This window comes from Oryctolagus cuniculus, chromosome 3, assembly GCF_964237555.1.
Source record: "Oryctolagus cuniculus chromosome 3, mOryCun1.1, whole genome shotgun sequence".
NCBI classification, from domain to species: Eukaryota; Metazoa; Chordata; class Mammalia; order Lagomorpha; family Leporidae; genus Oryctolagus; species Oryctolagus cuniculus.
Window position 1 is genome coordinate 75,009,255 of NC_091434.1, and position 12,871 is coordinate 75,022,125.

At 41.7% G+C, this 12,871-nt stretch overlaps 1 protein-coding gene across 1 annotated transcript in view; it reads left to right on the plus strand.

Moving 5' to 3' along the window:
- The first annotated feature begins 358 nt into the window (after positions 1-358).
- The window catches only part of SCN9A (sodium voltage-gated channel alpha subunit 9), a 185,835-nt gene continuing 173,322 nt past the window's right edge, over positions 359-12,871 (plus strand). Inside the window, exon 1 of the mRNA XM_017342620.3 lies at positions 359-906. The gene's annotated coding sequence lies outside the window, so the exon portion shown is untranslated. The remainder of the gene's footprint in view (positions 907-12,871) is intronic.

Sequence of the window (12,871 nt, forward strand, 5' to 3'; positions counted from 1 at the left end):
TGACAACTTCGGCCTCCTCCCTCAACCTGCAAAAGAAAATGCATGCTTGGCCTGCCTGGAAGGCTCTGCGACCACATCCATTATTAAAAAGAAAAGGGGAAAAAAATCACAGCCTAGAGACAGGTCTTGAGCGCCACAGCCCTGCTCTCCGTGGGTTAAGCCCTGGGGAGGAAAGCAATTCCCATCCTCTAATCCTCAGGAGCCCGTCGCCAGGCTGGCTCCCCTCCCATTCCCCCAGCCCCAGGCCTTTGCCATCGGTCCCCACCTCCTCCGTCCCGGAGTTTTTCTTCCGCCACCCCCATTAAGGCATACTAAGTGGCTTCTCGGAAAAGCCAGCAGATTCTGCTGAGCAGGAAAGGAGGAAGGGGATGATGGGGGCGGGGTTGGTAAAGGCGAGGCTCGCCTGCCTGCAAGACACACACCCGCGCGTGCACGCAAGCAGCCCCACCCAGGGAGGTGGCCGCAGCTGGGGTCGTGCGACCCCGCGCCTCCGCCCCCTACTAGCGCACCGTGGAGAGACTGCAGCATCGCCGCCACGCGCCCCTCGCTGATCCCCGCCCTGAGCCGCCTGCAGGGAGCAAGAGTGGAAGGAGCGAGCGAGGGGCGGGGACCCGGGCGCCGAGGGCGGGGTGGAGGAGAAAGAGCGGCGCCGCTGCTTCCCCGGGGCGCGCCCTGGAGGGAGGGGCGCAGGCTCAGTGCAGGCCCTCACCAGCCTTCGGGCAGCGCCCGTCTTCCCAATTCCGCCGGCTCCGCTGGGCAATCCTGGGGACCGGCGGCCGGTAGCGGCAGGCACCCGCGGAGCAACAGGAGCCCAGAGAAGGAGGAGGCGGCAGCGGCAGCCGAGAGGCCCGGAGCGAGGAAGGGGTCCCCGAAGCCCGCGCCCTCCCCTTGGGCCAGAGTCTGCAGGTACATTGGGTGGGCACAGTTGGCGGACAAGGTCACAAGTAAGTGCCTTTTCTCTTGCTCCTCTGGTGTGGCGGGGAGGGAAGCCTCCATTCTCGCCGGTGTTAGCCCTAACCGCCACACCCACCTGTGTCCATTTTTCCGTCTCTTGATTTTGGTTGACTCTGTACTACGCCACCTGGAAAGCAGAAACAGGGGAGAAGCTTGGCGGAGGGGTCCTCGCTGGAGGAGCTGGGAAAGCCACTGTTTCAAAAGCAAGGCTACTCCTGTGCCGGTTTTGACAGTGTAGGCTTGCTGCCCGGTTCTGGAAATGTGGAAAGCAAAGCGAGCGATACCTGAAGGTTAACTGTCTTTATATCTCTTTCCTTCTATGGTAGCAGACTTGTTAAATGGGTTTCAGTACCAGGGAAGTTCGTGGTCTTTCGAAGTAAAATGCATGTGCTTTATTTTCCCTCTCCAAAGCTGAGCGTGCAGAACCAGCCCGGCTCTTACTACCTGTGGGCGATGGAAGGAGCGCCGCACCCCTTAGGAGCCCGCAATCGCCAAAGATTGGCAAGATAGCTTAGCCCTGGTTTCTCAGCTCAGTCGTTTCTTTCTTTTCTTTTCTTTTCTTTTCTTTTCTTTTCTTTTCTTTTCTTTTCTTTTCTTTTTTTTTCCAAGAGAATAAGCACCTTATAGTGAAATCAGAGTTATTTTGCTTTGTTATCGACTTAACCGAAAATTGTCATTTACTTTCAGAAAAAAACAAAAGCAAATATTTCCATTCCTTACCTTAAGACAAAAGATCAAAACAAGATTACCAAACCAGAAACTTTGTCAGTTTTTCTGATTATAGTAAACACTTTATTCATTATTATAAATGTTTTTAAAGTTGTGACGTTCCTAGTAAATTATGTCTCCTCTAGAGTGAAGGGTTATTTTCATGAGAAAAGCTTAGAGGAGATTTTAAAAAACTCATTCAGGTAAGGCAAAGATCAAATCAGAAAGGGTTTAATTTTTTTTCAATATCGAATTCCAGTTACTGAGTATGAAATCAATTGTTGGGAAGTTCAGGTCTTTTCAGAAATGTAGTTAATGTTCTTACCTACTTCTTCTCTGTGACTGGAGAAAGGTATTTTTTTCTTGGGTAATATAAAATATATTTTCATGATTTTTTCCTTTAATATCAGTGACACTTGTTTATATATAATCTGCAAACCAAATCCAGTCATTAAATTGTTCATTCCATCGAAGTCTTCAATTCTTTACACATTAGTTTTAATATTTAAAATAGAATTCACCTTCTTAACATTTACCATCACATTTTTAAAATTTGCTACTTAATTGAAAGTCAATTTTATCTGATTCTACATAGTTTTCATGATTGTAAGGCTAGCTCATTCACAACCAAATGCTAGATAAAATGTAGTGTTTGATGTCTTGGACCTATATTTATAACCTATATTTAGACCCTATATTTAGGCAACTGATAATAGTTTTGCTTAAGAGAAATTTGTTTTTAATGTTGTGGGTGTTTAAAGGGGGGGGTTATCTTAGAAGTAAACCATTGTGCACTCATGGAACACAGGTGGCATATCTTCACTTAAGCTGGGTGTATGTGTGATTTCCATGGTGCAGAGCTGGGCTCACAGGCTACCTGATGCTTTTACAGAATAAAGATGAGTTAGATCTGGCTCTCTGCCGAAAGCATCCCTGTGTCTCTGTATTTACATCCCCTAGGAGCTGCAGGTAATTATGGGAGTCCTCCTGTGGTAATGCTCTGTGCTTTTGCTACCTGTTGCTGAACTAAGTTTTGGCAACAATGAAAATGTAAGGAATTCAGAAGCAGAATCAGTGGAGTCTATTCACCTTATTTAATATCATCAACATTTTCTGCAGCAGGGGAAAAACAGAATTTTGTGTATTTAGCTGATTTCTGTTCCTATTAGATATGCAAAAGACTGTAAAATGCTAGAAGGAGTCATACAATACGTGCCTAAGAGAAGTCATGACCTCAAAAATAGTTTAAAACTTATTTACTTGAATGAATCATTCTAGACGTCATAATGGAAACAACTTTTGATTTTCCCTGTAACTGCTGCAGAGGCTTTCCACTAACCTCCATATCTGAATAAATTTCTCCGTCATTCCCAAGTCTTGAAGTATCCTTTGATTACCTTTTCTTTTTCATGACCCTATTTTCCCTATCCATCCCCTATACAAATAAATCAATACTATCTGTTAAATGGGTATCTATTTAATCATACTGCTCAAGTATATCTCTTTTACCCTCCTTTCTATATCTAGAATACCATCAAGTTAATTCAGGTTGCCATCACAATTTACCTTGAACCATGATTACAACCTTTACATTAGTCTCTCTGCTTCCATAATTTGTTCTCTTGCAATTCACTTTCCATGAAGACCAACATCATTGTGTCTTCTTTGAAAAATATTCATTGGGGGCCAGGGTTGTGGCACAGCAGGTTAAGCTGCCGCCTGCGTTGCCAGTATCCCACATGAGTGCTAGTTCTACTTCCATGTGCTCCATTTCTGATCCAGCTCCCTGGTCATGCACCTGGCACCCATGTGGCTCCTGGCTTTGAACTGGCCCAGCTCCAGTGGTTGTGGCCATCTGGGGAGTGAATCAACAGATGGAAGATTTCTTTCTCTGTCTTTTGCTCTCCCTCTGTAACTCTGCCTTTTAAATAAATAAATAAATATTAAAAAACAGTTTCATTGACTCATAGCTACAATTTCACACTTGATCTTAGCCAAAAGGCTGAGAAGCAATCACAGCTACAATTTCACAAAAGCACTGATACTGATTATCCATAAAGGTAAGTTCCTTCCTCTGACATACAGTTCAGTCTTGTGGTATGTCCTGTCTCTCCAACCTCACTGGGAAGAACCCGCCTTCCTCTCATTTGTGAGCTCTTGCCATACTGATCTTTTAGTACCTAGAACACTTTTATCAATATCACTCCCAAAAGCCTTTTAAAAATATGTACTAATTTATTTAAAAGGCAGAGGTATAGATAGAAGGAAAGATGGAGAGAAAGAGAGGGAGAGAGTGAGAGAAACAGAGCCATCTCTGAGACTGATCTTCCATTCGCTGGTTCACTCCCCAAATTGTAGCAATGGCAAGGACTGGACCAGGGCCAGGCTGAAGCCAAGAGCGCAGAACACCAGCCACAGCTCCCACAAGGGTTGGAGGGGTCCAAGAACTTGGGCCATCTTCCATTGCCTTCCCAGGGGGCATTAGCTGGGAACTGGATCAGAAATGGAGCATCCAGAACTCAAACTGGTGCTCATGTGAGATTTCAGCTTTGCAGGCCATGGTTTAAACTGCTGCATCAAAAGGCTGGCCTCCTAAAGGCTTTTTAAATGCTTTACCTTATGTCTGGACTACTATAACTCTATCTTGGCTAGCTTCTCAAACTATAACCTGTAGCTCATGGCTCTCTCTCTCAGAGAGGTCATTCTTGATCCCCTCATCAAAAGTGAGTTGTCCCCTGTTAGTTTCTATCTTGGTACCTTGTTTGTTTCATAGTGCTTTTTACAGAATGCAAGTATTTTGAGGATTTGCATACTGAATGCGCCAAAGGAATCTAGAACGTGTCTTTATAGTTGACACAGCTTCCAGAATAGTGCCTGGCATGATGAAATAGGGGATTCCTATGGATTCATGTAAGCAATACACTAAAACTATATGAATCATTTCTCTGTTGAGTTCATCAGTCTTGGAAATTTGTGTCTTTTGTCAATTATTTTTCCATTTGTTGAGCATCCAGTATGTATATGACCCTGTGGTATAAATCTGAGGAGGTGAAATTAAAATAGCCTCAGATGTTTTCCATCTTTCAGCAATGTAGGCAATAATTTGTTTAAAGGTAAGTAGATTATAATGTATTCTTAGGAGGGCAGTGACTACAACTGGATTAAAATGTATTTGGAGTACATAAGCTAATATAATTTTAGAATGAGTGACTCCTAATCTACAATGATGATCATATTAAAACCAGGAATTTTAGGGTCACTCAGTAATTATTGACTAAATTTCAAATACTGACTTTTAGCAAATAGGGACACTTGAGTGAGCTCAGTTGATAGAAGTATGGTCAAATGAGACTATGGCCATAGATCACTTGTCCACATGATCTAAGTTGGTATCTCCTCCAGGCCCAATAAGCAAATTGTCCCACGAATTCAAAGCCCTCCCTAGGGAAAGTTGGGGACTAATTCTTGAAGACCCATCACTGTTGTTGGAGTAGAGGTGAAGGAGTCAAAATTCACACTGGTTAATGATAGTGTCAATTTTATACAAAAATTTCACTACACCTGCACAGTCTCTGTGGCATTAAGTCTTATCCTTTCACTTTTCAACATTGCTTTTAAAGATATAAAATAAACAAGTAGTTTTGCTATGAACATTTGGTTGAAAATTTAGCTTACACTTAGGTGGCCAGTTTTGACTAGTAATATTTTCTCAAGTGCCCAGCTATATTTTTATGGCAAATAATTTGACCATCATGTTTCATGTTGAAGGACTAAACTATTTCATGAATTGTCACTAGGGACTTTGTAAACTAGGCTATTACAATGCCACATTGTTGTAATATGGCAGAGTATGTCTCTGTACTATCGGAAGATGGTCCCTCATCTTACACAGCATATACTGGCTAATTGATTCTTACACAGAGATATTGCAGCATCTTTATTCAGGACTGTTTATGACCATCTGAGGTGGCAAAGTCATAATAAAATGGATACTGTAAGATGTTTAAAAATAGTGCTGACATGAGGATTTATGGGCGAACATTCAGAGAATGTGTGCCGAATACTTCTGTGGAATCTGAGAGAACAGTGTTGGTATCCTGCCATCCTACAAGATGGAGTGTCTTCATTGAAGGCTTAGGAAATGGCATTGGGCAACTGGGAAAGCCATCAGCTCTTGGCAGCTGAAATTTGGAGGATTGAAACCATTTTGGGTAGCAAGAAAATGTGCCAGACCATGCTAAAGAGAGAAGAAAAGAGGGAATGCCTCGTGCCAGTCTGCACAATCTGCCACAGAAAAATTCAAGTTGACATTATATATGGAATTGAATTATTCTATATCATTTTCAATTCCACGGAGAAATAGTTCCTTTTCTTTTCTCTTTAGCAACTTACTGTTAATGAAAACATGCTGTTATTATTTATTTGATTTATTTATTTGAAAGAGAGTGGGAGAACAGAGAGAGAGAGAGAGGTCTTTCAATCATTTCCTTGATTGCCTCAATGGCTGGGGCTGAGGTGGGCCAAAGCAGGAGCTAGGAGCTTCATTCGCATCTCCCATGTGGGTACTTGGCCCAAGTACTTGGCCATCTTCCACTGTTGTGCCCAAGCTATTAGCAGGGAGCTGGATTGGAAGTGGAACAGCCTGGACAGGAACTGGCATCCACATGGGATGCTGGTGTCAGAGGCGTCTGCTTTACCTGCCATGTCATGACTCCAGACTCTGTTATGGCTTTTTTTTTTTTAAAGCAGAAAGTGGAATACCTTTACATTTTTAAAGTAACATAACAGGGAGCCAAAAATACCATATATTCTTGTTAAACATACCATTACTTTAATTTTAATTTCATCCCTATCATTTTATGATTTCCTTTTATTGTGGCATGTGTTTGAGAAGCTGCTATGAATGCTTCTTTAGAATGTCTCCTTGGATTTTTTGCAAAGCTTTCTGTATCATGTATGAAAATATTGCACCCCTTATGGTTCATGTGGAAGTTTAGAGGGAGTGAGTACAGTTACTGTATACCTAGCCTAATACCCCTCTCTGCAATGAATGCCTTCCCCCTTTTATCTTTTTCCTCCTTCTTTTTATTTATTTGAGAGGTAGAGTTATAGAGAGTGAGAGGTAGAGACAGAGAGAGAGGTCTTCCATCTGCTGGTTCACTCCCCAAATGGCCACAATGGCTGAAGCTGGGCTGATACGAAGCCAGGAGCTTCTTCCAGGTCTCCCACGTGGGTATAGGGGCCCAAGCACTTGGGCCATCTTCTGCTTTTCCCAGGCCATAACAGAGAGCTGGATTGGAAGAGGAGCAGCTGGGACTAAAATTGGCTTTTTAATACATGGTTGAGCTAAAGTAACCTGTATCTGTAATATTATAGCAAAACATTTGTTATATATTTTGTTATACTAGAAGAGAGGCGTTCATAGACTCCAAGTACAAATAAATAAATGATAAATGTTTAGGAAATGGAAATACAAATTATCTTATTTTACTTTATACTTTGAAGACATTGAATTATCACATTATACCCCATAAATATGTATAATTATTATGTGTCAATTATAAATAAATTTTAAGAAATAACATATAACAAGCCATGCAATTACAGTACTAGAGAATATAAAAAAAGAAAGGTTGAAGATTATTTAAATGTTCATTTTGAATACTGATTTTTGGTAGGTATATTTGTGTTAAACCAAAACTGAGTTTAGGATGGGAATTTGTGGCCATTACAAAAAGTGTGGAAATTTATATTCATTAAATAAAAGTTAAAAAAAGTGTATATTTTTCAATAAAAACAACCACTTAAGAGGTTGAATGACTGCTGGATGCCACTGTACTACTCTAATTTTGCTTTTCCATGATTAGAATATTTTATTTCCTTATGAGGTAATAAGAACCGGAAAAGGCACTTTTTCAAGATAGATGAGAGTTGGAAAAAAAGAAGAGTGGTGTCATTAAAAGGGATATGTTTAAAGAAAAGGGATGTGTGCATGAAATATCTGGTGGGAAGTCCATTCAGAAATGGAAAAGACACAGGCAATGAAATTGTACATGTCCTGGAAATTAAGGGGTGGAGAAACAGACAGCAATGTGATCTAGACATTCTTCATTAGAGGAGTACAAATATTTATAGAACCACAAATTGACAAAGTCACATATAACCGAATCACAGTATTTACTGTCACATTGAATCAATTATCTGTCATTTAAAGTGTTTCTTTTACATCAGTAATTCAAAAAATTTACCCTACAGGGCCTTAAAACAAATTTTTGGAAATTTATTTATGTTACATTAATGTTTGGATGTTTTTTTGTTTAACATATGTTATCAATTTATACTATACTTTGAGTAGGATATAAAACCAATGGAAACACAGCCCCTGAATTCCATGATATAATGCCATCTTTAATGGTGATTGTGGATCACTAGCTTATCCACTAGAATGCTAAGGTTTTATAAGTATAGAAAAAAATGGGCCAGCGCCACGGCTCAATAGGCTAATCCTCTGCCTGCAGCGCCAGCACCCCGGGTTCTAGTTCCGGTTGGGGCACCAGATTCTGTCCCGGTTGCCCCTCTTCCAGGCCAGCTCTCTACTGTGGCCCTGGAGTACAGTGGAGGATGGCCCAAGTCCTTGGGCCCTGCACCCGCATGGGAGACCAGGAGAGGCACCTGGTTCCTGGTTTGGTGCACCGGCCGCAGCGGCCATTGGAGGGTGAACCAATGGCAAAAGGAAGACCTTTCTCTCTGTCTCTCTCTCACTCACTGTCCACTCTGCCTGTCAAAAATAAATAAATTAAAAAAGTATAGAAAAAATATTCTTTCATACCTTAAGAGTGGCTGTCATAAAAATATATGTTGGTGAGGGTATAGAGAAATTGGAACCCTTGGATACATGTGGTGAAGTCATATGGAAAATAGAAAACAGTACCTAAGTTCTTCAAAAAAATTAAAAATGGAACTAACATATACTCCTGGGTATATATGTAAAGGAATTGAGCTCTGGATCTCAAAGGTATATCTGTACTCCCATGTTCACTGAAGCATTATTCATAATGCTTTCAAGACAAGATATAAAAGTAATCCAAAAATCTATCATCAGGTGAAAGAATAAAGACAATGTAGTAGGTACATACAATACAATATATTCGGAATAAAAATATGAGAAATTCTACCATTTCCTACATTTATGTGAACTTGAATGGACCTGGAAGACATTATACTTAGTGAAGTTAAGCCAATTGTAGAAGGACAAAGACTACATGATTTTATTTGTATGATGTATCTAAATTTGTCAAAGTTAAGGAAACAGAAAATAGAACAGTGGTTCCAGAAGGTAGGGGGAGGGAAAAAATGAGGGTTTTTCACTGTGATAAAGTTACTATTATACAAGAGGCACATGTTCTAGATATCCTGTAGATAACTGCAGCACAGTGCCTGTAGTTAACATGAGTACGGCAGTATACAGGTAGGGGGATAGATCTCATGTTATATGTTGTTATTGCCATCACTGAAAATAAATAAAATATACCAAAGGGACATAACAAAACTTTTGGGGGCAGGCATGGCATACTGGGTTAAGCTGTAGCTTGGAATACCCACATCCAATATTGGAGTGCCTAGTGGAGTCTCACTTTACTTCTGATCCAGCTTCCTGCTAATGAGCCTGGGAAGGCAGTGCATGATGGTCCAAGGACTTGGGCCCTTGCACCCACGCTGAAGACTTGGATAGAGGTTCAAGCTCCTGGCTTCAGCCTGGCCCACCCTGGATGTTGTGGACATTTGAGTAATGAACCAATGGATGGAAGATTAATTCTCTCTCTCTCTCTCTCTCTTCCCTTTAAAGTATATGAAAATATATGAATATTTTTAAAAAAAGAAACTCTTGAAAGTGATGGATATGTTTATTACCTTGACTATAGATAGGGTATGAGTATATGCATATGTCAAAACAAGAAATGATATACATTATATATAGTCTTTTTAAAATCAGTTTTACCTCACATTGTGAACGTTGTGGCTCAGTAGGTTAAACCAGTGTGTGGTATGCTTACAAGCCGTATCAGAGTGACAGTTCAAGTTCTAGCTCCTCCACTCTTTTTTGTTGTTGTTGTTTGTTTGTTTTTTTGTTTAATTATTTATTTATTTTTTGACAGGCAGAGTGGATAGTGAGAGAGAGACAGAGAGAAAGGTCTTCCTTTTGCCGTTGGTTCACCCTCCAATGCCCGCCACGGCCGGCGCGCTGTGGCCGGCCCAGCACGCTGATCCGATGGCAGGAGCCAGGTGCTTCTCCTGGTCTCCCATGGGGTGCAGGGCCCAAGCACTTGGGCCATCCTCCACTGCACTTTCCTGGCCACAGCAGAGAGCTGGCCTGGAAGAGGGGCAACTGGGACAGAATCCGGCGCCCTGACCGGGACTAGAACCCGGTGTGCCGGCGCCACTAGGTAGCTCCTCCACTTTTGATCCAGCTTCCTAGTAATGTAATGTATCCTGGGAGGCAGCAATGATGACTCAAGTACTCAAGTACTTGAGTTCCTAATACCCATGTGGGAGACCTGGATGGAGTTCCAGTCTTCTGGTTTCAGCTCGGCTCAGCTCCTGCTGTTGTGACACTTTGGGGAGTGAGCCAGTAGATGAAAGTGTTTTGTCTCTCTCTCCTCACCACTCCCCACCACTCTTCTTTCCTCCCTCCTGTGCTCTCCAGTTCTCTTTGTCTCTCTGCCTTTCATTTGAATGAAAATATATAAATACATATTTTAAAAAATTATACTCCAATAGAGCTTGCAAAAGAGAAACCACAACTTGTTCATATTGTTGACCCTACACAATGTCTTTGATACCATCATCGTTAATGCATATACAGAATAAAAAATACATATGTGCTATACAACTGCATGTTTTTTTTTTGTTAAAATCACCATTTTTCTCTGGAACTTTCGAAGAATACTGGAGAGATGAGTTAATAAAGCTTAGTAATTTGTCCAGCTTTTACCATTACTAGGGCTGGAGAAACAATGATATTTCTTATTTCTTATTCATGAAAAAAGGTGGGTTCACTAACTCTAGATAACTATATTTCACCTTCCTTGCACTAAAGTGCTACAATATTTTAGCATGTATTGAAATTGGTGCATAAAAAGGCTTGAACCTGAAAGCTTTCCTAAAGGTGAGGATTATAAATTGGAGGACTTGCTTTGGCAAGTGGCAGATAAGAAAAAGCACAGTTTAGAGCTCAATTTCCAATTGATTTAACTGGGACTGTCGCTAAGCCCTATATGATTGGCCTCCAAAATGTGTAGGTCAGGAGTTGTCAACCAACTCCTGAAGTTTGTGGGGAGCATGTCCTGGCTGAGATCCCAAGGGCAGAGGTGAAGGCAGGCCGATTCACTAAAGGGTAATTTCCAGAACTCTAGGCATTGCTATTTTCAGCATTCTTTATGTTTCCTGGGATTTAGTAGAGTTTCTTCTTTCTTCCCTCTTCCTTTTTTCCGCTCTTCCTTCAGAAGATATGAGGGGTTTTCAATAAGTTTATGGAAAATGTATATTAAAAGGTATGCATAGATTTCAAAAACTTTTGCACTAAAATAAATATATCTTTTAATTTCATTTTTTACATATTCTTTGCAATTTCCCATATATAGATTGTGTACATGTACAGAAACTATTAAAAACTCTGTAGATAAGATAGTAAACAAAACATGGAGATTTGATGCTTACTTGAAAAGAGGGAGAGCGAGAGCAAGAGTGAGAGCAAGAGGGAGGGAGGGAGAGAGAAATTTTTTATCGGCTTGTATGTTCTCCAAATGCCCATGATGGTTGCTGCTGGACCAGATTGATTCAAGAAGCCAGGAAATCCATCCAGGTGTCCCACATGGGTGGAAGGGACCCACTACTTGAGCCATCATTTTCTACCTTCTAGGGTGCTCACATAGGTAACTGGAACTGGGAACAGGGCTGGGACTTGAATGTAGGAACTTGGATGTGGGATTCAGGCATCCAAAGGGGTTGCTTAACTGCTAGGCCGACAACCAACCTTGATACTAGCTTTGAGAGAAAGATAATGCGGGAATATTTTTCACTACTCTCTATCATTGTATTTTAAAATATGCTGTGAAGGAAAAGGGCAGAAAGAATTGAAGGAAGGAGATATTCTTTATAAAGTGTTTAGAAAAACCTCCGAGAGGCAGTATGAGAGCAGAGACATGAAGGAGCTAGCTAAGCAACTGAAGAATCATTCTAATCACAGGGAAGAGCAACTGCAAAAGCCCTCAGTTTTGTCTGACATGTTTACAGAGCAGTAAGAACATCAGTGTGAGTGAAATGCAGAGCAAGGTTGAGGACAGTAGAAATTGAAGGCTCCCTTTCAATTTTTTAAAAAAGATTTAATTATTTGAGAAGCAGGGTAACAGAGACAGCTTAAAGGATACAAGGAAATTTTTCCATCCACTCATTTACTCCGAAATGGCTGGGACAGCTAGGGCTACACTAGGCTGAAGCCAGGAGCCAGTATCTCCATCCAGGGTCTCCCAGGCTGGTGGCATGGACCCAAGCATTCGGGCCATCTTCTGCAGCCTTCTTAGGTGCATCATCAGGAAGCTGGATCAGAATCAGAGGAGCCAGGACTTACGCTTGCACTGCACTCTGGAATGCCAGCATTGCAAACAGTAATTTAGTCCACTAGGCCACAATGCTAGCCCCCTTCTCTCAATTTTAGAAAGATTACTAAACCTTTCACAAAGTCGATGTGTTAAATCAATGCCATAATGACCGACATGGGACAAATTTTGGGAAGGAATGAATGTGTATTTTTTTTGTTTGTTTTTGTTTTTGTTTTTTGACAGGCAGAGTTAGACAGTGAGAGAGACAGAGAGACAGAGAGAAGAGTCTTCCTTCTGTTGGTTCACCCTCCAAATGGCTGCTACAGCCGGCGTGCTGCGCTGATCCAAAGCCAGGAGCCAGGTACTTCCTCCTGGTCTCCCATGTGCATGCAGGGCCTAAGCACTTGGGCCATCCTCCACTGCCTTCCCGGGCCACAGCAGAGAGCTGGACTGGAAGAGGAGCAACCAGGACAGAATCCGGCACCCCAATTGGGACTAGAACCCGGGGTGCCGGCGCTGCAGGTGGAGGATTAGCCAAGTGAGCCGTGGCGCCGGCCTGTCATGTATTAGTTTTAAATGTTTTATATCCTATTCTCTCTGAGTTGGGTGTC